General features: G+C 41.4%; 1 protein-coding gene across 4 annotated transcripts in view; it reads left to right on the forward strand.

Annotated features, from left to right (window-relative positions):
- Positions 1–3,575: 3,575 nt before the first annotated feature.
- ptpn13 (protein tyrosine phosphatase non-receptor type 13) overlaps positions 3,576–23,298 on the forward strand; it is a 179,564-nt gene continuing 159,841 nt past the window's right edge. For all 4 annotated transcript variants that reach the window (XM_065007620.1, XM_065007623.1, XM_065007621.1 and 1 more), the window contains exon 1: positions 3,576–3,927. The gene's annotated coding sequence lies outside the window, so the exon portion shown is untranslated. The remainder of the gene's footprint in view (positions 3,928–23,298) is intronic.

Genomic DNA, 23,298 nt, shown 5'->3' on the forward strand with positions numbered 1-23,298 from the left:
CCCTTTCACTCAAAACTCATCCTTCTAAAACGTGAAAGCATTTTACAGGACAGTACTCACCTCCTTCACTCAAAACTCATCCTTCTGAAACGTGAAAGCATTTTACAGGACAGTACTCACCTCCCTTTCACTCAAAACTCATCCTTCTAAAAACGTGAAAGCATTTTACAGGACAGTACTCACCTCCTTCACTCAAAACTCATCCTTCTAAAAACGTGAAAGCATTTTACAGGACAGTACTCACCTCCCTTCACTCAAAACTCATCCTTCTAAAACGTGAAAGCATTTTACAGGACAGTACTCACCTCCTTCACTCAAAACTCATCCTTCTAAAACATGAAAGCATTTTACAGGACAGTACTCACCTCCCTTCACTCAAAACTCATCCTTCTAAAACGTGAAAGCATTTTACAGGACAGTACTCACCTCCTTCACTCAAAACTCATCCTTCTAAAACATGAAAGCATTTTACAGGACAGTACTCACCTCCCTTCACTCAAAACTCATCCTTCTAAAACATGAAAGCATTTTACAGGACAGTACTCACCTCCCTTCACTCAAAACTCATCCTTCTAAAACATGAAAGCATTTTACAGGACAGTACTCACCTCCCTTTCACTCAAAACTCATCCTTCTAAAACGTGAAAGCATTTTACAGGACAGTACTCACCTCCCTTTCACTCAAAACTCATCCTTCTAAAACGTGAAAGCATTTTACAGGACAGTACTCACCTCCTTCACTCAAAACTCATCCTTCTGAAACGTGAAAGCATTTTACAGGACAGTACTCACCTCCCTTTCACTCAAAACTCATCCTTCTAAAAACGTGAAAGCATTTTACAGGACAGTACTCACCTCCCTTCACTCAAAACTCATCCTTCTAAAACGTGAAAGCATTTTACAGGACAGTACTCACCTCCCTTCACTCAAAACTCATCCTTCTAAAACGTGAAAGCATTTTACAGGACAGTACTCACCTCCCTTCACTCAAAACTCATCCTTCTAAAACATGAAAGCATTTTACAGGACAGTACTCACCTCCCTTCACTCAAAACTCATCCTTCTAAAACGTGAAAGCATTTTACAGGACAGTACTCACCTCCCTTTCACTCAAAACTCATCCTTCTAAAACATGAAAGCATTTTACAGGACAGTACTCACCTCCCTTCACTCAAAACTCAGTCACAGCAGCAGCTGGACAAGAGGAAAGAGAGTTCTTCAAAAGAAAAAGAAAACAGACAGATATGGGGACTCTTTTACTCCAACAGCCATTAGGCTGTTTAATAAATATAGTGTGTTGGTCCCTCCAGTACACAGCACATATGGCACTTTCACTTTAAACGTGTAGCCATGGCACTTTCAATTCATTATATTTTGTCGTTTCTGTGTTTTCGTGTTTTATGTACCGTATTTTTAATAAGCACATGACCAAATTAATTTCCCCGTGATGGGATAATAAAGTAGATCTGAATCTGAAATACATTAAAAAACAAACAAGAAATAATGTCATTAACACAAAAGGACATGACCAAATTCTCAGGAAGGCAGAGCTAACCTGAGAATAACAAATAAACAAACACACACACAGTTACAAATCCGATAGTAATAAGTTAATATGAGTTTGTATCTGTACAATTGACACATTCCTGAAAGATACCCCTCCCCAATGCGTGAATGAAGTTGGCCTCATTGAGCAGAATATGCACTAAGTCTGTTAACACATCCTGCTTGCAATGATTTAAAAAACCACTAGATGGCAAATAATGAGTTTGAAACGGTCAGCCCAGTGCAAACTGAGGAAGTGCTTGATGCTGAATTACTTCCTGACTGACTGGATGGATAGATGGCATCACATTTCCAAACAAAACAGTTGATGTGGCAGTGCTCATAGCTGCTATTTTTAACTGAAATGTTAAAAATGTTTTTGTTGTTTGTCGATATTTTGATTGACATATAGGGCATATAGAGTACATATACAATACAATATGGTTTATGCTTCTGATAATATTTTGAAAGTTTACATTTAAGTTCGTAAAAGTTTTGTGCTACTTATTGAAATGTATGGTTTCGTCAAAGGATACATCTGTGAATCCCAGATGACCAATTATCCAGGCTTTATCACAGCCGGCCGTGATTGGGATTCCCATAGGGCGGCGCACAATTGGCCTAGCGACGTCGGGGTAGGCCGTCATTGTAATTAAGAATATGTTCTTAACTGACTTGCCCAGTTAAATAAAGGTTAAATAACTAAAAATATAAAAAATTACCAATAGACTGTACCACGATATATTCTCTCCTTCCACTCCTACTCCTGTATTTACCATCATCCATGTCATTAGAGGTTTAATGAGCTTTGGTCTACAGGCACTGCTGGCAAATGCTTTCCTTCGGTCCACAGGTTCTAACAACGTATGGTTTAAAATAGCCTAGCCTGCCCCCATCCCTTGTGGGTATGATGTTCTCTCATTAAAATACAAAACTTGAATCATCATCTATATTGTGGTCAAAAGTTACAAATAGTTTACAGTGCAGATAAAGAAGAAGTTAAAGGACAAGTGGATTATGTTGGATTACAGCATAACACAGTACAGTACAGTATTTAATCACTTAGCCTATTTGCTGTGCTCTGATTTAAATTTTGTGGGAAAAAAATGTCTTGAAACAAACATTTTGTGGTCTGCTTGGAAATAGCTCACTTTCTGCTGCTCTGGATAATGTTTCTGAAAGAGAAATGTAGAGGCTTAAGAAAAACAACAGAACCAGAGTTGAGCCTATTTCTTCCCTTCATACCCCGCCATTTGTGGTGTGAAACCTCATTCTTCTCTTGTTAGTCACTGAAAGTGGTGAAATGACGTGCTACTTTCCTCACGAGTAACTATGGCCGAAATAGACCCCCAAAAGCACTCGTATTGTGTCAATAGGACTACAACGATTGATAGTTGTTTGTTAAAAAGTGAGAAAACGAGTGAGAGAAAGTGTATGAGAGTGAGCGTGAGACAGAGAACAAGAGAGAAAGAAAGAAGTGAGAACATCGTGCGTTTGTGTGGAGGAGTGGGGAGAGATACTGTAAGTATACGGTAGCCCATTCCTAGCAGCCTCTGTGGTAGGCTCACTGAAGAATATCCACGCCAGACATTGGAGTGGAGCGAGAGAGAGTTTAAATGCACTATTACTTTACGTTTGTTATTTAGTTGTTTCTATTTGTTGACCTGCCAAAATGCTTGGATTCAAGGGTCCAGCTATTGTTAATTACTCAGACCTTTGTACAAATATACTGTATACCACTGTTCAATAATACCCACAATGAATGGCTACCCCCTATCCCTAGAAAACCACATATGGAAAACATTGGACAGATTTTATACTTGACCAAAAGAGTACTGGTACACCTATATCAACATTAGTAGCCTTAGCCTACTGTACAGTATCTTCCTCCCAGTTGAGGGTAACTATAGAGACGTCTCAGATGCTTATATGACGAAGACGGTCCCCCTGCAAAGAGCCAATGAACAGTGTGAATATGGCGTCTGGTTCCTCCCAGTCCGCCACAGCTAGACGGGAGAAGGGAGGGGACTGGAGAAGGAAAACGCTCATAAGCAGTAATGGTTACTGGGCTTCGCCGAACAAACTGGGGATTGACAGGCAAACCCGCCACGACTGTTTAAAATTATTATTATTTTTCAACGCAGGATTTTGTTGCTTTTAACCACATGATCTTTAACGGATATATATATATTTTTTGATCGAATACGTTGTCGTGAGGACATTAACCTGTTGCATCCTTTCCGACAGTCTCGCGGCAGCGGTCAACTTTAAGATGTTCTATTGTGGATGCGATGACGTTTTGTTTCGTCTGTTTACGCTTCTGTAGGATAGTCGGACTGCGAACATTTTTCCTTCAAGCTCTTTAGTGTCATACATCGCTCGGTAAGTTGACTATTTTGTATCTATTTTTCCAGAGGTTGAGCTTTCTTTAAAGTTTATTTAGCATAAAAGTTTATGGACGTGCAAAGCGGCTAGCACTACTCAGCCTATCACTCGCTGTTCACAACCGACACGGTGCTAGTGTTATAGCTTTGTTATCATGGGGTTAAAGCCAACCTTTTTTCAGACCGGAATGTGCGGAAACACCCATTAAAAAAATAGTCTTACTTTTCGTTACTTGTCTTTTAATGGTTACATAGTTGCTGCGTTTTAGTAGAAACTTGACCTATGTGGTTTGAACGTAGTATGGAATGTGTGTTGCAACAATGTTGTAAAGGAAGGTATCGCTCGAGGAAAAAATGCTGTAGCACGAGATGCCACAGGATGGAACAACAAAAAAAACCAGTATCAGCGCTCTGAAGTAGCCAGCTGAATCAACTGCAACATTGCCCTGTGTACATTTGTTACGATGTTTAAACTTCAATCTAAAAGGTCTAATGCATAATATTAATCATCATTCCAAATAAAAGGCTCACAGTTGCATTAGAAGCCAGTGTTGAAATCCACCAAGGGTCATTTTGTCGGTTCTGTCAGATTGTAGGTTACATATAGGCCTGTATCATCTGAAACCTGTGGAATCCTCATGGGGACTACAGCTAGATAATCTAACTCGTGTTCAATTAGATTCATGCATCATGACTCAATATAGAATTTCAGCTGTTCCTTGAATGTCACTTAACTTTCAGATTTTAAATAGAGAAGCATCCACCTATCTAGTCTTGGTTCCTTGGTTGACAACATTGTATAAAGCCCAATGCAGTTCTCCCCTCCCCCAATCCATAACTATAAGATGTTTGTAAAGTCAACACTCAGGTTTAGGACTTTTTAATGTATTTTTATTTCCCCTTTATTTAACCAGGTAGGCTAGTTGAGAACAAGTTCTCATTTGCAACTGCGACCTGGCCAAGATAAAGCAAAGCAGTTCGACAAATACAACAACACAGAGTTACACATGGAATAAACAAAACATACAGTCAATAATACAGTAGAACAAAAGAAAACAAAAAGTCTATATACAGTGAGTGCAAATTAGGTAAATTAAGGAAATAAATAGGCCATGGTGGCCACGTAATTACAATATAGCAATTAAACACTGGAATGGTAGATCGGCAGAAGATGAATGAACAATTTGTCCCATATAACAAAAGTTATTTTGGGGGGTTTGGCCATTCAGCAACTAATGAGCAAAGTCCCAGTTTTAACAAGGAAAAGTTTGATTAGGAAGGTGTTCCATTGCTCCTTTATCACTGGTAGGCTAAAAGGCAGTATTTATGTTAGTTATAATGCTATGGGGAAAACCAACATGTTTCACTAGTTGTATGTACATGGTGCACATTGTGTGTAGATAAGATGTGTGTAGATATGTATCTTATGTATCTTCTCTATCTCTCATCCAACTAAATGTTTACTTTCAGGCTCCTTTCTTGACAATGCAACAACAATAAGAAATAGGAAAACATAAGAATAGGAACGTTGAGTCTTAGGTTGCAACATTTCAGAAACTTTCTGGGAACTTTACCCAGATTTTTCTGAATTCCCGGTTGAAGTCAGGGATGTCAGAAATCCCGGAATCAGGAGTGAACTGGGGGGGTGGTTTAGTAAAAAACCATGAGCTGCATGTCAGTGTCTCCATGGTAATGCTGTGATGAGCAGGAATGGGCGGATGAGGTGAAGACCAATAGAGTGCTGCGAGAGATGGAGATGGAGAGGGAGTGGGGGCGAAAGGGGGAGAGAGAGATGACTGAAGGGCTTAGTAATGATGGACCTGCTTTATGTCTAGCTGCCTGTCATCAAAACATCAACAACAGGATGTTTTCCCTCGCATTTAAAGGAGAATGAGTGACAGAACGAAAGCAGGAAAGGCGTTGCTCTGTCACCTGACCAGGAAAGGCGTTGCTCTGTCACCTGACCAGGGAAGGCGTTGCTCTGTCACCTGACCAGGGAAGGCGTTGCTCTGTCACCTGACCAGGGAAGGCGTTGCTCTGTCACCTGACCAGGGAAGGCGTTGCTCTGTCACCTGACCAGGAAGGCGTTGCTCTGTCACCTGACCAGGAAAGGCGTTGCTCTGTCACCTGACCAGGGAAGGCGTTGCTCTGTCACCTGACCAGGGAAGGCGTTGCTCTGTCACCTGACCAGGAAAGGCGTTGCTCTGTCACCTGACCAGGAAAGGCGTTGCTCTTTCACCTGACCAGGAAAGGCGTTGCTCTGTCACCTGACCAGGGAAGGCGTTTCTCTGTCACCTGACCAGGAAAGGCGTTGCTCTGTCACCTGACCAGGAAAGGCGTTGCTCTGTCACCTGACCAGGAAAGGCGTTGCTCTGTCACCTGACCAGGAAAGGCGTTGCTCTGTCACCTGACCAGGAAAGGCGTTGCTCTGTCACCTGACCAGGAAAGGCGTTGCTCTTTCACCTGACCAGGAAAGGCGTTGCTCTTTCACCTGACCAGGAAAGGCGTTGCTCTTTCACCTGACCAGGAAAGGCGTTGCTCTTTCACCTGACCAGGAAAGGCGTTGCTCTTTCACCTGACCAGGAAAGGCGTTGCTCTTTCACCTGACCAGGAAAGGCGTTGCTCTGTCACCTGACCAGGAAAGGCGTTACTCTGTCACCTGACCAGGAAAGGCGTTGCTCTTTCACCTGACCAGGAAAGCTCTTTCCTCACGAAACTAGAACAAAACAGGACCATGAATTTTCACAATTGACTCTATAGAAGGGTCCTTTGGAGGAAGGAATGTTGACATGTATTGTATTTTAAATCATAACTGAGATAATAAATTAAAGTTGTGGAATATTTGTGACATTTTGCCTTTAGCCTGCTTCCTTTTTAAGACGCCATAATGTTTCATCTGTTAGGTGCTACAAAGCAAAAACTCAAATAAATACACATTCATACTTAGTCAAATATCCATATCATTCAAAAATAATATTGTGATATGCAGCTGTCGATAATATATATTTTTCCTTCTCCCCCTATCACTATTACAGTTGCCCCCCCCCCCCCCCCTTCTGATCCAAATGGTTTTACCATCTCTGACCCAACCTCTGCTCCAACGTATGGAGAAAATGAACCAACCGCTTGTTTTCAGATCTCTGAATCATTATGCTGTTGGAAACTAAGCCTGCATGTGTAACAGTTTCAGCTTTTCTTTTTGATTGCTTCCAAAAGTTGTCCATTATTACTTGTGACTTTTTGAGGGATTTCTGTGAAGTTCGGAAAGGAAGGTGTGTGTGTGTTTTTTTGCAGTCTCCTTTAAAAAAAAAAAAAATCTCTGTTAGGCCTAAAAGGCAGAGAAAAATGGCAGTAAATCTGAGGTAATTTATGTTATCTGTCTGATTCAATGTAATTTTACAGAGTGGGTTGTTTTTCATGGTGAGTAACTGCATCAGTCAGACCAGCGAGAGGGAAAAACACTACAGCACCACAGAGTAGGGCTACGTCCCACATGCCACCCACTATGGACCAGGGTCCATAGTGCTCTTCTCAAAAATAGTGCACTAGTCACTCTTACCTACATGTACATATTACCTTGACTAACCTGTGCCCCCAGCACATCGACTCTGTACCTGTACCCCCTGTATAAAGCCTCCACATCGACTCTGTACCGGTACCCCCTGTATAAAGCCTCCACATTGACTCTGTACCCGTACCCCCTGTATATAGCCTCCACATCGACTCTGTACCTGTACCCCCTGTATAAACCCTCCACATCGACTCTGTACCTGTACCCCCTGTATAAAGCCTCCACATCGACTCTGTACCCGTACCCCCTGTATAAAGCCTCCACATCGACTCTGTACCCGTACCCCCTGTATAAAGCCTCCACATTGACTCTGTACCTGTACCCCCTGTATAAAGCCTCCACATTGACTCTGTACCTGTACCCCTGTATAAAGCCTCCACATTGACTCTGTACCTGTACCCCTGTATAAAGCCTCCACATTGACTCTGTACCTGTACCCCCTGTATAAAGCCTCCACATTGACTCTGTACCTGTACCCCCTGTATAAAGCCTCCACATTGACTCTGTACCTGTACCCCCTGTATAAAGCCTCCACATTGACTCTGTACCTGTACCCCCTGTATAAAGCCTCCACATTGACTCTGTACCTGTACCCCCTGTATATAGCCTCCACATTGACTCTGTACCTGTACCCCTAAAGCCTCCACATTGACTCTGTACCTGTACCCCTGTATATAGCCTCCACATTGACTCTGTACCTGTACCCCTGTATATAGCCTCCACATTGACTCTGTACCTGTACCCCCTGTATATAGCCTCCACATTGACTCTGTACCTGTACCCCTGTATAAAGCCTCCACATTGACTCTGTACCTGTACCCCCTGTATATAGCCTCCACATTGACTCTGTACCTGTACCCCCTGTATATAGCCTCCACATTGACTCTGTACCTGTACCCCCTGTATATAGCCTCCACATTGACTCTGTACCTGTACCCCCTGTATAATGCCTCGTCACTGTTGCTCTTTAATTATTACTGCTTTTTCTGTTGTCTGTTTATATTTTTTCAGTATATTTTAGTAAATACTTTAACACTTCGTAAAACTGCATTGTTGTTTAAGCGCTTGTTAGTAAGCATTTCACTGTAAGGTTTACACCTGTTGTATTTTGCGAATGTGACAAATAAAATGTTGATATAGGGTGCCATTTGGGACAACCTAAGACTAGGGACTCTTAAGTTAATATCCTTCATGTGACTGTTACCCTGTATACCATAGTAGTCTTAGTTAATATCCTTCATGACTGTTACCCTGTATACCATAGTAGTCTTAGTTAATATCCTTCTTGACTGTTACCCTCTATACCATAGTAGTCTTAGTTAATATCCTTCATGACTGTTACCCTGTATACCATAGTAGTCTTAGTTAATATCCTTCATGACTGTTACCCTCTATACCATAGTAGTCTTAGTTAATATCCTTCATGACTGTTACCCTGTATACCATAGTAGTCTTAGTTAATATCCTTCATGACTGTTACCCTCTATACCATAGTAGTCTTAGTTAATATCCTTCATGACTGTTATCCCCTGTTACCCTATACCATAGTAGTCTTAGTTAATATCCTTCATGACTGTTACCCTGTATACCATAGTAGTCTTAGTTAATATCCTTCATGACTGTTACCCTGTATACCATAGTAGTCTTAGTTAATATCCTTAATGACTGTTACCCTGTTATATCCCATAGTAGTCTTAGTTAATATCCTTCATGACTGTTACCCTGTATACCATAGTAGTCTTAGTTAATATCCTTCATGACTGTTACCCTGTATACCATAGTAGTCTTAGTTAATATCCTTCATGACTGTTACCCTGTATACCATAGTAGTCTTAGTTAATATCCTTCATGACTGTTACCCTGTATACCATAGTAGTCTTAGTTAATATCCTTCATGACTGTTACCCTGTATACCATAGTAGTCTTAGTTAATATCCTTCATGACTGTTACCCTGTATACCATAGTAGTCTTAGTTAATATCCTTCATGACTGTTACCCTGTATACCATAGTAGTCTTAGTTAATATCCTTCATGACTGTTACCCTGTATACCATAGTAGTATTAGTTAATATCCTTCATGTGACACTAACCATGTTTCCATCCACAGTTTTTATATATGATGGAAACGTTTCGGAACAATTTTATAAATGTCGTGACGTACGCCGAGGCGACGTTCACTAAGGCATTTTTTTTGCAGGATAGATGGATGCAGTTCAATGCTTGATTTAATATAATTCACCAATACATTTTCTTTGTAGTCAAAAAAATATTGCTATCATTGTTTGCTGCCTCCACCCATTCAGGATGCACTGTTTTATGGGCGACTAAGGCTGGAAATGTCAATATAATCAAACCTGCAAGGGCAATGATCACAAGTCTGTCATAAGGGGGGGAAATAGGCTAGCGTGCCTGTCGAACACAAAGCCTGTGGGCCAACTAGGACAACCAAGCGAGTCAACAGTTGAGCCATCTACTTTATGAAATTACATTTACCAATGCCAGCACATCAGGCTTTAACTTCAATTGCTCTGAAATGTGTTTGTCCCGTTCTACAACGCACAGTGGAGGGAACGTGTAGTTCTACAGACACACAGCCCTAGCTAAGCTACTAAAATGTTGCAGTCTGGCTTTGGTTTTTAAAGCTTCATAATGAATAACCAAAAAAACTAAACCTGCAACAAAACACCATATGCAGAGGACAAGCAAGTAGAGGCCTATTACAGCAATGTTAGAGCAGTATAACATGTAGTAGGCCTGTTACAGCAACATTAGAGGAGTAGAACATGTAGTAGGCCTGTTACAACAACATTAGAGCAGTAGAACATGTAGTAGGCCTGTTACAGCAACATTAGAGCAGTAGAACATGTAGTAGGCCTGTTACAGCAACATTAGAGGAGTAGAACATGTAGTAGGCCTGTTACAACAACATTAGAGCAGTATAACATGTAGTAGGCCTGTTACAACAACATTAGAGCAGTAGAACATGTAGTAGGCCTGTTACAACAACATTAGAGCAGTATAACATGTAGTAGGCCTGTTACATTAGAGCAGTATAACATGTAGTAGGCCTGTTACAACAACATTAGAGCAGTATAACATGTAATAGGCCTGTTACATTAGAGCAGTATAACATGTAGTAGGCCTGTTACAACAACATTAGAGCAGTATAACATGTAATAGGCCTGTTACAACATTAGAGCAGTAGAACATGTAGTAGGCCTGTTACAACAACATTAGGCAGTAGAACTGTTACTGTTACAACATTAGAGCAGTAGGCCTGTTAACATTGTATAACATGTAATAGGCCTGTTACAACATTAGAGCAGTAGAACATGTAGTAGGCCTGTTACAACAACATTAGAGCAGTAGAACATGTAGTAGGCCTGTTACAACATTAGAGCAGTATAACATGTAGTAGGCCTGTTACAACATTAGAGCAGTATAACATGTAGTAGGCCTGTTACAACATTAGAGCAGTATAACATGTAGTAGGCCTGTTACAGCAACATTAGAGCAGTAGAACATGTAGTAGGCCTGTTACAACAACATTAGAGCAGTATAACATGTAGTAGGCCTGTTACAACATTAGAGCAGTATAACATGTAGTAGGCCTGTTTCAACATTAGAGCAGTATAACATGTAGTAGGCCTGTTACAACAACATTAGAGCAGTATAACATGTAGAAGGCCTGTTACAGCAACATTAGAGCAGTAGAACATGTAGTAGGCCTGTTACAACAACATTAGAGCAGTATAACATGTAGTAGGCCTGTTACAACATTAGAGCAGTATAACATGTAGTAGGCCTGTTTTCAACAGGCCTGTTTCAACAGAGCAGTATAACATGTAGTAGGCCTGTTACAACAACATTAGAGCAGTATAACATGTAGAAGGCCTGTTACAGCAACATTAGAGCAGTAGAACATGTAGTAGGCCTGTTACAACAACATTAGAGCAGTAGTCTAGGCTGGCTACTTAACTACAGGACCATACAGCAATGCTGCATTCAACTGCACTGGTGATCCATGCTGTGCAAAAACACGAAAAACATGTTTAAACTTATAGCTGCTTTTTAATAAAAAAAAAAAAAAGTTATTAAATACCTTTTGATTAGTCGCAGCATATTATGCACATCTGCAAGCATAGCAGCAAAGGCTGGATAAATATTATGTTTTGTTTTAATTTTAAAATGCTATATACAGCATCCTGTAGACATTTATAAAGGGACATGTTTTTTTCTTATAAAACCATGGCCAGTGTGGGTCGCAGTTGCTCGTGTAAAATAAAATAAAAAACATGTTTTTTCCTCCACTGATTTAATCCCCTCATTGCTTTTCACTGCCTACAGATAGACATGCAGGTTAGCTAGCAAAACATGTGAATTGCTTTGCTAGCTATTCTGAACATGAATGACTGTTGTCCAAAATTAGCATATCTGTTGTCAGTCAAATGTATTTGTGAGGCAGGCAAGTTCCCTTTCTGTTGTCAAAACGTGGGTTGGGACAAGCGTGCATTGGCAGGCCGCATTGGCAGGCCGAGCGTGCATTGGCAGGCCGAGCGTGCATTGGCAGGCCGAGCGTGCATTGGCAAGCCGAGCGTGCATTAAGCGTGCATTAGCAGGGCAAGCTGCAGAAGGACCAGCAGGCTACTGTTCCCCATCGTTTATCAGTGCAGTTGACGGGCCAACTAGCTGAAAAAGTTTGATAACATTTATCTAGTGTTGGTTGCCTCTTTAGATTTGAGTGCATCTCACTCTGGCTAGCATTAGTTGTTGCTCTTGTTGTTGATGTGCATACGCTCTCTCCACCAGTTGCCCATCTTTTCATGGTGTTTTATCAATAGACTGTAAAGTTCCCAAATGTAAGGACTCCTGTGGTATTTGCAGAAATCCATTCAGGTGTGGCTTTTGGCAAGTGAATGATGGCAGGCCCGTGCGGCCTAATGATAAAGGCCTAATGAAGCTCTGCTGGGCTATACATAGCCCACCGGTCTGTGTAGACGCCGGTCCTGGACAGGACAGATGTTTTATTTACTGCAGTGTCTACTCATTGTCCAAACGCACAGCTGTTTTCCCACTCGATATTGCTACAGAATTTTCACAAATTCCTTAGTATACAAGACCAGTTTAAAGGTTTGGACACACATACTCATTCAAGGGTTTCTCTTTATTTTTTACTCTTTTCTACATTGTAGAATAATTAGTGAAGACATCAAAACTATGAAATAACACATATGGAATCATGTAGTAGTCTAAAAAAGTTAAACAAATCAAAATATATTTTTGAATCTTCCAAGTAGCCACCCTTTGCCTTGGCAGCTTTGTCCAGTATTGTATGTCATTCCCAAACACTCTATATGAATTTATGAAAATTACTGAGTGCACGCTTGTCACAAATGTAACAAAAAGAAAAGTGTAGTTCATCCTGGGGGTGTATCTGAACAGATTTGAATACATTTTCATGTTTCTAAAAACTGTCCGTTGCACTTTCTAATCAAAAAGTGTGTTTTGTGTGCAGTACGTCATCACGTCATCACACACTCATTTTGATCTGCAACAGTTTGGTGGAAACGCACCACTGGTGGGAAAAGGTGCATTTCTTTTTCTTTGTGGATGTTAGAATATACAACCTAGCTTGTGACCATGTATAGCACCTTCTTGTGACTGTGACATAGTGGTCTTAGTTTGTTCCTCTCTAAATGTAGTGTGAGAAATAACTTGGAATAAAATAAACCAACCCCCTTTTGGAAAGAGAAAATGACTCTCACTCACACCCTTTCGCTCTCTTGCTCTTTTTCACTCTCGTGCAGTTTCTTTCTTGCCTTCTCTCTTTTTAATTTCTCTCTCACGCCCTTTCTTTTTATCTCTCGCCCGCCAGCTCTCTCTCTCTCTCGCATGCCAGCTCTTTCTCTGTGTCTCTCTCTGTCTCTCTCTCTGTCTCTCTCTCTGTCTCTCTCTCTGTCTCTCTCTCTGTCTCTCTCTCTGTCTCTCTCTCTGTCTCTCTCTCTGTCTCTCTCTCTGTCTCTCTCTCTGTCTCTCTCTCTCAGAATAGGGCCTGCCCTCCATAGCAGCCTCTGTCAGGATAAAAACATTCCACTGTTAGGTCTCTGTTGAAATAACAAGAACGCTAAACAAATGGGCCAACGTCCTCTCCACGCTACTCACTCTCACCCATTCTGTTTTTTTTTTTAATGAGTATCGTTATGGGTTGTAACCCACTTTCCCTTTGGTCCTGGATCCATCCCATTGACTAAAGTATTTTAACTTGCATTCTTGCATAAATATGTATTCCTATCCCTGCATGCCTATTCATCAACTCTACTGTACTGATCCACTTACCATCCATTAGAATAATTGTGTCCTCATTTGCACCCATTTGGCTGATTTTGTAGATTGTGATGCTGATTCTTAGCTATTTTTGTCTTCTTCTGCATTTTGACCAGTGTGGATTGCGTTAGATAAGCTTCAGGATTTAGCAGGGGTTTCTGCAAAACCGATCTATCCCAGCGTGTAATATTCACGACAGAATCTGTTTTTAGAGCTTTATTTGGTGGTGGTGGTGAGCAGCAACTGGTTTCTTCCTGGGGCATTCATCCAAACAGATATAGGGGAAACACTACAACCCATAACTGATGTAGCCCTGTTACATCAGCATTACAGCAACAGGCAGTAAACCCCACAGACGGTCTGACTCCACATTTCAATTGAAATGTGACGCACACCTATTTAGGTACTAATGGTTTTTGCTTAGTTAAATGTAATCCCTTTTAAACCTGACGCTTCCTATACTTCACTTGCATCACATCGCAATGGGATTCAGAGGATTTAAACGTACTTTATCGCCCCAGCCTAGCAGCTGGGGTTTATCACACTGCATGCATCCCAAATGAAACCCTTTTCCCTATATAGTGCACTACTTTAGACCAGAGCCCTATGGAACCCTATTCCCTATATAGTGCACTACTTTTGACTAGGGCCCATATGGCACTATGGGGATAGGGTGCCATTGGAGAGAGTGACAACGATGAAAAAAGTTTAGTGGAAAGAAGGCATCAAACAACTATTTCTTTATTAGTGGGACTTCCATTGAGCTGGATGTATCATTTGTAGGAAGTGACTATAAGAGGTAAAGGTGCTGAAAGTTGAGGCCCTGCCACCATACCGTGAGACATTAGAAACCTCAATCACTGGAAAAGATAAACGGTGTGAGATTGCTAACATTTTTAAAAGCTTACACACAAGGTTGTCAAACTATTTTTTTAGAATAATTTCTTACGTTTTAAAATGTTTAAAAAATTTCACAACAAGAAAAATGCTACCAATTTTTAGTCTAGTAAATTCCTCACCAAATACATGTTTATTATGTTGTAGCGAAACCCTACTTTACATCTGAGATGTTTGTTGTGCTGTTGGTTCAGTCATAACATTCTCAGGAATACAGGGTGGGTGATAGGTATTCCCATTCAAGTTAATCTCTGATGTGTGGCCCTCCAACCATCTTTATGGTACCATTTTTGAAAAGTTAAAATGTAAATTTTATTACATTTCTCAGCCAAAACATATCAGTTTTAAATCATACTGTCAATCCTCCATAGAAAACCCATTGAAATATAGATAATGGAATGGACATGAACATATTTTAAATTGCCATTCGACAGGTTGGGTGAACCAGCGGCTGTCTTATCAACAACTGTCTAATCAATAACTCTCTATGCACAAGGACTACTTTTAACAATGTACGCTGGACATTTTACAATAACATTTACTGGAAGAACTGGGCATATGCAAAGTTTGGTAACTAGAATTTCGGTAAAACCTCCCTCTGTTTTTATATCCACGTTTCCCCCCCCCCCCCAAAAAAACCTCTTAAATATCTGCTCCGACTTAAGATTCAACGATGTATGCAGAAAGAATGGGGTGTCAGCTATGTTATGTTACGTCTACGTTTATGACGTGACACAAATCTACTTTGGTTATTGGACTACAGTAAGTGAAATGGATTTACACCTGGTAACTAACTACCCTGGTAACTAACTACCCTGGTAACTAACTACCTGGTAACTAACTAACCTGGTAACTAACTAACCTGGTAACTAACTAACTACCCTGGTAACTAACTACCCTGGTAACTAACTACCTTTCTGTAACGGAATTTTATCATGGGATCCTGATGCATAAGAAATTAATAATTATGGAAATTAATATCATTCTCTTCATGGTGATGTATCCTAAATAGGTACACAAGGTATACATATGAAATATCTTCCTTTTGCTTATTTGGGTGTTATTTTTACACACTAGTATATGCTGCTATTTTTAATGAGCTCTGCCCTAAAAAAAAGACCAAATTTGATTGGTCTGGATAAAGTCTAAACCAATCAAAGATGTCTGTTTCACAAGTTTGTACAGCACAGTAAAGTACAATATATTCTAGTGTACTCAACTGTAGAGTTCTCTACTGTGTAATTTACATTTACATTACATTTAAGTCATTTAGCAGACGCTCTTATCCAGAGCGACTTACAAACTACTGTAAGAAATACTTTTATTGTCCATTTACATAAAACCATTTTTTTGTGTGGCGTCGGCATACAAATACACAACACTATTACATGCAGTACTGAAAACGTGAAAGTCACAGATTTGACATGTTCACGTACTGTATTCACGGCCTACAGCCTACTGTCCCACTGGTCCAGCAGCTCGATGGCTGATGGAACAACTTACCCTGCTCCTATTCTTAACATTGGGCAACATTTTGTGTGGTGTCCTCTATGATGTGCTTCACCTTGCCCGTTAATCATAGACACTCTGAATCCCCCCGCACTGCAAACTCAGCACAAACTGTTCTCCATTTTGGGAATACATTTGTTTTCAGCACTTTTATTTCCATGACCGATCAAAACTAGTTTTGTCATGGCTCTGTCTTGTCTCTCTGCAGCAGACATATGGTGAGCGATAAAATCACAGTATCAAATCCTATATACAGTGGGGAGAACAAGTATTTGATACACTGCCGAATTTGCATGTTTTCCTACTTACAAAGCATGTAGAGGTCTGTATTTTTAAAAATCATAGGTACACTTCCACTGTGAGAGACGGAATCTAAAACAAAAATCCAGAAAATCACATTGTATGATTTTTAAGTAATTAATTTGCATTTTATTGCATGACATAAGTATTTAATACATCAGAAAAGCAGAACTTAATATTTGGTACAGAAACCTTTGTTTGCAATTTCAGAGATCATTCGTTTCCTGTAGGCCTTGATCAAATGATGTCAGTTAGCCTATCAGGAGCTTCTAAAGCCATGACATCATTTTCTGGAATTTTCCAAGCTGTTTAAATTCAGTCAACCTAGTGTATGTAAACTTCTGACCCACTGGAATTGTGAAACAGTGAAATAATCTGCCTGTAAACAGTAGTTGGGAAAGTTACTTGTCATGCACAAAGTAGACGTCCTAACCGACTTGCCAAAACCTATAGAATGTTAACAAGAAATTTGTGGAGTGGTTGAAAAACAAGTTTTATTGACTCCAACATAAGAGTATGTAAACTTCTGACTTCAACTGTAGATAACTATTCAGACCCTTTACCCAGTACTTTTGTTGAAGCACCTTTGGCAGCAATTACAGCCTTGAGTCTTCTTGGGTATGAAGCTATAAGCTTGGCACACCTGTATTGGGGGGGGGGGGGTTCTCCCATTTCTCTCTGCAGACTTGTCCTGACGCTACTCCTGCGTTGTCTTGGCTGTGTGCTTAGGGTCGTTGTGCTGTTGGAAGATGAACCTTCACCCCAGTCTGAGGTCCTGAGTGCTCTGGAGCAGGTTTTCATCAAGGATCTCTGTACTTTTCTCTGTTCATCTTTATCTCGATCCTGACTAGTCTCCCAGTCCCTGCTGCTAAAAAACATCCCCACAGCATAATGCTGCCCCCACCATAGGGATGGTGCCAGGTTTCCTCCAGACTTGACGCTTGGCACATCATAGAGTCCATACCCCGACGATATGAAGCTGATTGAATGTAGACCCTACATTGTTTAGACTTGTTCTCAGGTCTTGCCTCATTTGACTGTATGAAATGAATTCAAAGGTTTTTCCCAAGCAGAGATTTGTTAAGACACGTCTCTAGTGGAACACGTGTTAGTTCTGCAGTTAAACTACTGTAAATGAGGCATGTCTATGATAGTCCTAACTGCCACCCTATTTAGTACATTACTTATGAGCAATTCCAATAGAAAGGTCAACCTGCGCATGGAAAAACCAAAATCCCTTAATTCTTTATTGAACTATTTTAAAGATTTACCTTGAATGTGTGTATTTACATTTGGCCTTTAAAAAAAAAAACGTTATTTTATTTTTTAGTACAAGGTAGGATAGAAAGGCTCTATTTTCAGTCAACCAGAATTCACAGCTTTTGACCATGGGCTCACATAGCTTGTTTTGGTACCCCCCCATCGGTCCCCCTGTGTTTCTGACCAAGTCGGAAGGTTAATGAAACAATAAAGAAATGTTTATCCATTCAGTGCTGTTATAGAATGAACCCTGATTTGGGCAGGCAGTGTCACATCTGTAACGGATGAGGAGAGGTTGTTATTGTTGACTCATTTTAGAGTGTGATTGAATGCAAACATTCTGTGCAAAGTTTACTTTCATCAGGGTGTGTGTGTGTGTGTGTGTGTGTGTTTCTTTCTCCCGTTCTCATATGAACTGTAATCATGCGTTGTTCTGCTAACTGCTGCATTGCATGTGATCACATGGCATAATAAAAAGGTCTATTTATTTGGATCCAGTTTAACTTCCTGAGTAACTACGGGTACCCCCCAGTGACAATATTGGTCTGTGTAGTCTGCCCTGTGCATGCTTGTTAACTGCAACTGGCAAGCCTTAGGTGATTTACAATCTGACAACAAATGTATACTAAAATGTAAATCCTGTGCCACTGGTAGGTTATAATTTGATGTTTCTTTTTACCATATCACATGATGAAAGGGAAGTTTAGCCCTTCTTTGGAAAGACATCAACATAATGATACATGTCAATATATAGCAGGGATGAGTGAAAAATGAGTCCATCTAGCTCAAATAAACAAGGGAATGAAATGAGTATCAGTCCCTGAGTCTAGGGTTAGAGGCATACACTTTTTCATGGAAAGAGCCTAATGTTTTATAGAATGACTGACCAGGGGAATCCAGGTGAAAGCTATGATCCCTTATTGATGTCACTTGTTAAATCCACTTCAAATCAGTGTAAATGAAGGGGAGGAGACGGGTTAAAGAAGGACTTTTATGCCTTGAGACATGGATCGTGTATTTTCCGTGGTATACTCGGTGTATATACACAGGCAGTTTGTGTGACTGGTAACCCATTTTAAGACGGACTCTGATGCTGTTGAGATGCAGTTCTTGATAAGAAACGACCACACAAGATTTGTGTACATCTCGCCAGCCAATGACGACCAGGCCTGGGTGGCTGCAGGTCAAGTTGTTCAGTCTGTGTCCTTTTTGTGGACAACAGGAAGAGGAGGGACTTTTGAATTTTATTTTTGAATTTGACCCCTTTTTCTCCCCAATTTCGTGGTATCCAATTGTTTCAGTAGCTACTGTCTTGTCTCATCGCTACAACTCCCGTACGGGCTCAGGAGAGACGAAGGTTGAAAGTCATGCATCCTCCGATACACCCAAACCCAACCAAGCTGCACTGCTTCTTTAACACAGCGCGCATCCAACCCGGAAGCCAGCCGCACCAATGTGTCGGAGGAAACACCGTGCACCTGGCAACCTTGGTTAGCGCGCACTGCCCGCCACACGAGTCGCTGGTGCGCGACGAGACAAGGATATCCCTACCGGCCAAGCCCTCCCGAACCCGGACGACGCTAGGCCAATTGTGCGTTGCCCCACGGACCTCCCGGTTACGACAGAGCCTGGGCGCGAACCCAGGTTCTCTGGTGGCACAGCTGGCGCTGCAGTACTGCGCCACCCGGGAGGCCTCAGGAGGGACCATTTTTAATAAAACATCTGTCATTAATAATATAGAATGGCATTTCTAAATTGTTGTAAATTTGAAATGGAATGCAGTGTCATCATTTGCCAGACACCTAGATATTTATAGTTGTCCACATGTTCTAAGTCCGAACCATCCAGATTAGTGATGCTAGGCGGGCGGGTGCAGGCAGCGATCGGTTGAAGAGCATGCATTTAGATTTACTAGCATTTAAGAGCAGTTGGAGGCCACGGAAGGAGTGTTGTATGGGGTTGAAGCTTGTTTTGGAGGTTAGTTAAGTGTCCAAAAAGGGCCAGGTGTATACAGAATGGTGTTGTCTGCGTAGACGTGGATCAAAGAATCACCCGCAGCAAGAGCGACATCATTGATGTATACAGAGAAGAAAGTCGGTCCGAGAATTGAACCCTGTGGCACCCCCATAGACTGCCAGAGGTCTGGACAACAGGCCCTGCGATTTGACACACTGAACTCAATCTGAGAAGTAGTTGGTGAACCAGGCGAGGCAGTCATTAGAGAAACCAAGGCTGTTAAGTCTGCCGATAAGAATACCGTGATTGTCCAAAAAATAAAAATATTTACATGGGACAAAAACAAACACGTCTTACTGCTGCGCCATCATGGAAACCCGGATTACATGGATTACGACAGCGTCAGTTCCCGGCATCTGTCATAAAACAGTCGGAAGCAGCCTTGTAATCTCCCGTACTCGTGCTCCAGGATAGCACAAGGTTTTTGCCCTGGGAACCAATATGTGTCTTACAATAGGACTGCAGATGACGACAGTTGGTGCAGTGGCTGAGGAAGTCCAGCCATTCTTTCGCCTTGAGTGATTTTTGAAACCCCTCGAGGACCGAATGGCTGTGGGGCCCAATGGACCCCCGCCAGCAGTAGTATCCATCGTGGATAATGAACGGACCAGAGTCTGACAGCCTCAGAGTCTGAGGGTGGGAGCTCTAGGTTCACTACTTGTTTGTGAAGAATAGCCACTTCTCCCCTGTAGTCCTCTGCGAGCAACAGTTGCTACATTGAAAGGCTGGGCGGTCCACATTCTCCAGGTATAAAGCAAAATGAACACAGCTCCTGCAGCGTTGAAAACGTTCAATAGCGACCTCCATTAGAGACTGCCGGACAGCTAGGCTAGCTGGTCTTTAATAGCAACCTCCATCAGAGACTGCCGGACAGCTAGGCTAGCTGGTCTTCAATAGCGACCTCCATTAGAGACTGCCGGACAGCTAGGCTAGCTGGTCTTTAATAGCAACCTCCATCAGAGACTACCGGACAGCTAGGCTAGCTGGTCTTCAATAGCAACCTCCATCAGAGACTGCCGGACAGCTAGGCTAGCTGGTCTTTAATAGCAACCTCCATTTGAGACAGCCGGCTAGCTGGTCTTCAGTGTCTCTCGCCTTACAGGGAATTCTCAACTAAGTGAACAAAAGAGCTTACACACATTGCAAAAGCCAAAATGTGCCCTTTTACGTCCTCATAGTGGTGAACACGAAAGCAATGTCTCAGCCAGGTCAGATTACAGGGGAAAAAGCAACAGCTAGCAGGGAATACAGCCTCAATTAGCATGGGACACCTTCGCGGTCCCATCCACAAGGGCTAACCACGTCGCGGACTGTGTTCAAGCTGTTCGTGGGAAACCCTGCTAGCTTGATACTGATAGCTACCAGCGAGGCTAATAGCTAGCTACGGCAAACAACTTCAGGCTTTTTGGTCAGGCAGTATCCCGGGACAGATGGTAGCGGTCGCAGGTTCTAAAATCTAAAAATGTATATAAATCAAACTTTTGTAAGGAAACTACTTTACAAATAAAAAATAGAACCTAAGGTCTCGCTCAGCTTGCTGCCACGTTTTTATTTCTCTACTCAATTGCGCTTGTTTACAAATAGTTTTGCATATTGCCCCAGACAATAGATCTGAGATCGACTTCAGTTTCAGTCATGGGATTTTTGTTGTTTTAACCCCTGCTAATGTTTTAATAGATTCAGAATGTATTTGCCACATGGACAGGATACAACCCGGTGTAAAACGGGTACAGCGACATTCTTACCTTGAAAGCTCTTTCCCTTGCCACTCAAACTCCTTGCTCCAGCCAAACGCTACACCACTCGTGCGGGGGTATTAGTGGTTGATGTGGGTTTATACATATAAAGTGACTGGTAGTAGGATATACACGGAGTGGACAAAACATTAGGAACATGAGACTGACCAGATTAAAGCTATGATCTCTTATTGATGTCACTTGTTAAATCCACTTCAATTAAAGGATAAAAAAAAATAATAATAATATAAGCCTTGAAACATGAATTTTGTATGTGTTCCATTAAAATGGGCAAGACAAAATATTTAAGTGCCTTTGAATGATGGTAGTAGGTGCCAGGCGAGCTGGTTTGTGTCAAGTGCCAGGCGAGCTAGTTTGTGTCAAGTGCCACGCTGTTGAGATTTTCACGCTCAACAGTTTGTGTATCAAGAATGGTCCACCATCCAAAGAACATCGAGCCAACTTGACACCAACAGTGGGAAGCATTGGAGTCAACAGGGGCCAGCATCCCTGTGGAACGGTTTTGACACCTTGTAGAGTCCATGCCCTGACGAATTGAGGTTGTTCTGAGGGCAAAATGGAGTGCAACTTAATATTAAGAGCCTGTTCCTAATGTTTTGTGAACTCAGGTTTCAGCCCTGTATGCATATAAAGTTCCTAGTAGAAGGAATATAATAAATACTGACAGTAATGTACTAATGGTAATATATAAACTCAGAAAAAAAAGATGTCCCTTTTTTAGGAACCTGTCTTTCAAAGATAATTCGTAAATATCCAAATATATCTTCATTGTAAAGGGTTTTAACACTGTTTCTGACGCTTGTTCAATGAACCATAATCAAATAACATGTCTAGGACACACGTTCCGCCATGTTGAGTCAACAGAAATACAAAATTATATCATAAATATTCCCTTACCTTTGATGATCTTTCATCAGAATGCAGTGCCAGGAATCCTAGTTCCGCAATAAATAATTTTGTTCGATAGTGTCCAATTAGCTACTTATGCTAGTACGTTTAGTTCACATGTCCAAAAGCTGGCGCTGGTCCAAGCGAACTCGGACAAACTTCAAAAGGTTATATTCCAGGTCGAATAAACTGGTCAAACGAAGTAGAGAATCAATCTTCAGGATGTTATTATCATATCCAATAACCTTCCAACCGGTGCATTCGTTTTTGTCTACAGAGTAATGGAACGCATGGCGATCTCAAGAGTAATGCGCATAACCAGGAACTGGCATTCTGCCAGACCACTGACTCAAATAGCTGCCATCCGGTCCCACATCACACTAGAGGCTTCATTCCACGTTCTACTGACTGTTGACATCTAGTGGAAGGCATAGGAAGTGCGAACAGATCCATATCTTACTGGGATGTGAATAGGCGAGGAGTTGAAAATCAACCAGCCCCAGAATTTCCACTTCCTGTTTGGAAGTTTGCCTGCCCTATCAGTTCTGTTATACTCACAGACATAATTCAAACAGTTTTAGAAACTCCAGTGTTTTTTTTATCCAATAGTAATAATAATAATATGCATATATTAGCATCTGGGACAGAGTAGGAGGCAGTTCACTATGGGCACGCAATTCATCCAAAGTGAAAATGCTGCCCCCTATCCCTAAAGTTAATGAACATGCACCTGTGGAATCGACAGATGGTAGACAATTAAGGTCACAGTTATGAAAACTTAGGACACTAAAGAGGCCTTACTACTGACTCTGAAAAACGCCAAAAGAAAGATGCCCAAGGTCCCTG

Source organism: Oncorhynchus nerka, linkage group LG22 (assembly GCF_034236695.1).
Source record: "Oncorhynchus nerka isolate Pitt River linkage group LG22, Oner_Uvic_2.0, whole genome shotgun sequence".
Taxonomy (NCBI): Eukaryota; Metazoa; Chordata; class Actinopteri; order Salmoniformes; family Salmonidae; genus Oncorhynchus; species Oncorhynchus nerka.